Here is a 4,696-nt window from a genome sequence, read left to right as displayed (position 1 = left end):
TTGGACATGAAAGATTATGAAGTGTTTTATCTTTTTATTTATATAATTTCCAGGTTATAATTACAAATATTTCCACGTAGTAATGTCAATAAAACGTTTAAAATAGCCTAATAGAACCGTTGCAATAAGCAAAAATGTCGTTTCCATAGACATTCTAAATCGTTCCTATTGGTCTTCAAATCATTCCAAAAAGTGTGATAAACTGATGTAATTAGCAATTGAAACCGATGCAATAGAAACAAAACTGTTACAATAGTTGTAAATAAACGTTGCAATAGCATATACAACCGTTGCAACAAACTAAATTGTAACAGTTTCTAACCATTGTAGTAAATAATATGGTAACAGTTTACAACCGTTGCATAAACTATATGGTAACGGTTTTCAACCGTTCCAGTTGAAATGAACACTCGTCGCTTCAGACAAAAGGAAAACCATTGCGATAGCTGGATCTATAGCAACGATGTGGTCAATCGTTGCTAAAACCGTTGTTGTAGATCTATTGGCACGCGAGCGGATGTCACAGCCGCTGAACCGTTCCAATATATCTATGGCAACGGTTAACCTATCAATTGCAACGGTTTACCTGCTGTTGCCATAGGCCTATTTTCCAGTAGTGTATAACAGAGACATTCCCGAATGAACATCATATTGTACCTGCATCTCAGGTCCTAAATGGCTTCAACATGGCAAGCGAAACAACAAAGGGAGAGATTATTTTGCTAGTAAATGTAGCCGGGACCATACAAGACACTATATTCCATGTCATCGAATGTGACATGAGGTATAACGCACTCCTTGGGAGACCATGGATACACAACATGAGGGTAATGTCTTCAACTCTTCACCAGATGATGAAATTTCCAACAGAGGAAGGAGTGAAAACACTCTACGGAGAGCAACAAAATCAACTATCGAAGAGCTAGATCAGGTCATCTTGATCGAATACATGCCCGAGAAAAAGGTATACCTGGGAATGGGATTGACCCCCGAACTCAGGAAAAACTCATTCAATTTCTTATTGACAATATGGATTTCTTTGCTTAGTCCCATTTAGATATGACAGGGATTCCATCGGAAATCAACACGCATCGGCTAAGAACTGATCCCAGGTTCAAATCGGTAAAGCAAAAAATGAGGCCTCAATCCAAGGTAAAGCATGCTTTCATAAAAGACGAGGTAACCAAACTTCTTAAAATAGGATCTATTCGGGAGGTAAAGTACCTCGAGTGGTTAGCCAATGTAGTTGTAGTTCCTAAAAGAGAAAACAAACTTAGAATGTGCGTAAAATATAAGGACTTGAACAAAGCATGTCCGAAAGATTCTTTCCCCTTGCCAAACTCGTATGATTGATGCCACCGCTGGCCACGAGACCCTAACTTTTCTCGATGCCTACTCCGGGTACAATCAGATTCAGATGAATCCGGGGGACCAGGAAAAGATTTCGTTTATTACTAAATTTGGAACTTATTGTTACAATGTAATGCCCTTCGGGCTAAAAAATGCAGGAGTTACATACCAATACCTAGTTAACAAAATGTTCGAAGAACAAATAGATAAAACAATGGAAGTCTATATTGACGATATGTTGGTTAAGTCCCTGCGCGTAGAGGACCATTTAGTTCATTTGCAAGAAATATTTACAATCTTGAGGAAATACAACATGAAGCTTAACCCGGATAAATGTGCTTTCAGAGTCGGTTCGGGTAAGTTCCTCGGCTTTATGGTGTCAAATCTAGGTATCGAAATCAACCCTGATAAGATCAAGGTTATCGAGGATATCACGATCATGGATAGTGTGAAGGTCGTGCAAAGGCTAACATGGTGAATAGCTGTTTTGGGTCGATTCATTTCGAGGTCATCAGATCGGAGTCACCGGTTCTTTTCCTTGCTCCAAAAGAAAAAGGATTTCGTGTGGATCGTGGAATGTCAGCAAGCCTTAGAAGAATTAAAGCTATATTTGTCGAGCCCGCCTTTGCTTCATACCCCGAAGGTAGATGAAAAACTTTATCTATACTTGGCAGTGTTCGAGATAGCGGTAAGTGGGGTACTAGTTCGAGAAGAGCAAGGTACGCAATTTTCTATTTATTAACTCTAGGAGATGCTGAAACTAGATACCCTCACGTAGAAAAATTAGCGCTTGCATAGATAAGCGCATATAGAAAGCTAAACCATATTTTCAATATCATCCTATATGTGTTTTAACCACTTACCCCCTTCGAAATATTTTGCATAAGCCCGAGCTATCGGGCCGATTGGCCAAATGAGCCATCGAACTTAGCGGGCACGATATCAAATATCAACCCTGAACAACCATCAAGTCTTAAATCCTAGCTGACTTCATGGCCGATTTTACGCCGACCCTCGTACCCGAAGTAGAGAAAGAACGCTTGCTAAGCTCGGGTACAACATCGGGGGTATGGAACCTTTTCACAGACGGTGCCTCGAATGTAAAGAGGTCCGGCTTGGTATTGTCTTGAAGCCACCCACGGGTGATGCCATTAGGAAATCTATCAAAACTCCAAGATTAACTAACAATGAGGCCGAGTATGAGGCCATGATTGCAGGTCTCGAGCTAGCTAAAAGCTCGGGAGCAAAAGTCATTGAGGCCAAGTGCGATTCTCTATTGGTGGTAAACCAAGTGAACAAAAGCTTCGAGGCTCGAGAGTATAGAATGCAACGGTACTTGGATAAACTACAGGTAACTTTACACTGATTCAAGGAGAGGACTTTGGTTCATGTGGCTCGAGAGCAAAGAGCAAGGCCGATGCACTTGCTAATCGGGGATCCTCGGTCGAAGAGGATGATATCATCCCGGGGACTATCGTCCAATTATCAAGGTTTGTAGTTGAAGAGGGTCATGCTGAGATAAATTCAACAAGTTTAACGTGGGACTGGAGAAATAAGTAAATTGACTATTTGTAGAGTGGAAGACTCCCATCGAACCACAAATAATCGAGGGCCCTACAAGCCAAGGGTGCTAGATTTGCATTAGATGAAGATGGAACATTGTACTGAAGAGTGTTCGATGGACCAGTGGCGGTAAGCTTAAGGCTAGGGGACACCAATTATGTTCTACGAGAAATCCACGAATGCACTTGTGGGAACCATTCCGGTGCCGAATCTTTGGTCTGCAAAATTATCAGAGATGGTTATTACTAGGATTGGATAGAAAAAGATACTAAGGAATTTGTCAAAAATGTGATAAGTTCAATGATTTGCACCGATTATCCATCAGCCCGGAGAACAACTCCATTCGGCCCTATCCCTATGGCCTTTCATGAAATGGGGAATGGATATAGTCGGCCCTCTACCAACAGCCCCAGGTAAAGCTAAATTCATTTTGTTTATGACTGATTATTTTTCTAAGTGGGTGGAAGCACATGCCTTCAAGAAGGTCCGAGAAAAAGAAGTTATTAATTTATCTGGGACCACATCATATGCCAATTCGGGATACCTGCCGAGATTGTATGTGACAATGGAAAACAATTCATCGGTAGCAAGGTGACAGAGTTTCTCGAGGCACACAAAATAAAGAGGATTTTGTCAACACCGTACCACCCAACTGGAAATGGGTAGGCCGAGTCAACAAACAAAACTATCATTCAAAACCTGAAGAAAACGTTAGACGATGCAAAGGGGAAATGGAGGGAAGTTCTACCCGAGGTCCTCTGGGCATATCGGACAACATCGAAGTCTAGCACGGGGGCCACTCCATTTTCTCTAGTATATGGATTCGAGGCCCTCATCCCCATCGAGGTCGTAGAACCCAGTGTCGGGTTTCAACATGCATCAGAGGAGACAAATCACGAGTCCATGAATGCTAGCCTCAAGTTACTAGATGAAAAGCGAGAAGCAGCGCTTGTTCGGATGGCCGTGCAGAAGCAAAGGATCGAAAGATACTACAATAGAAGGACCAACCTTCGACACTTTGGAATTGGGGACTTAGTTATACGAAAGGTCACCCTCAATACTCGAGACCCGAATGAAGGGAAACTGGGCCCGAATTGGGAAGGACCATACCGAGTCCTCAGAGTTGTTGGTAAGGGATCTTACAAACTTAGCACAATGGAAGGTGAACAACTGCCAAACAATTGGAACATATCATTACTCAAATGATTCTACTGCTAAGGTATGACTTTATCCTTTTGTCCATTTTAGTTTAAAACTAACTTATTACATATTTTCGATCGAAGCTATCGAAGACACGCGATCTCGAAGACACCCTTTTTACACGAAGGCCTTAGGTTTTAAAGCATGCGTTGCACTCTTTTTCCCTTAGATCAGATTTTATCCCAAATGGATTTTACCAGCAAGGTTTTAAATGAGGCAACAACTATGTGCTACCTAAGGAGAATTCAACAGTATCCAAGGCTTCTTTTCAATCAACCTTGAATACTGGGGGGCATTACCCTCGGAGGTTATATTTTTAGGAAAATACTTTACTTCATGCCAAAGAGGGCCTCGATAGGAGAACTTTGTAATGGGCCAAACGGTTAGATGAACCGTGTCCATATAGAATAGTCGAGCCCCAACGGCAAAATATGTACGCATGTATCAATTATTTGAAGAAGCATTCTGGTTTTATATCAAAAACACTTTGTGTCTCAAAGAAGTTCACTATCATACGAGCTTCACACTTGTAATCCTATGGGAAACGGCTCAAGAGCCAAAACATAAATGCACCCCGAAATAC

The sequence above is a fragment of the Nicotiana tabacum genome, chromosome 6 (assembly GCF_000715075.1).
Source record: "Nicotiana tabacum cultivar K326 chromosome 6, ASM71507v2, whole genome shotgun sequence".
Classification (NCBI taxonomy): Eukaryota; Viridiplantae; Streptophyta; class Magnoliopsida; order Solanales; family Solanaceae; genus Nicotiana; species Nicotiana tabacum.
This window is presented reverse-complemented; position numbering follows the sequence as displayed.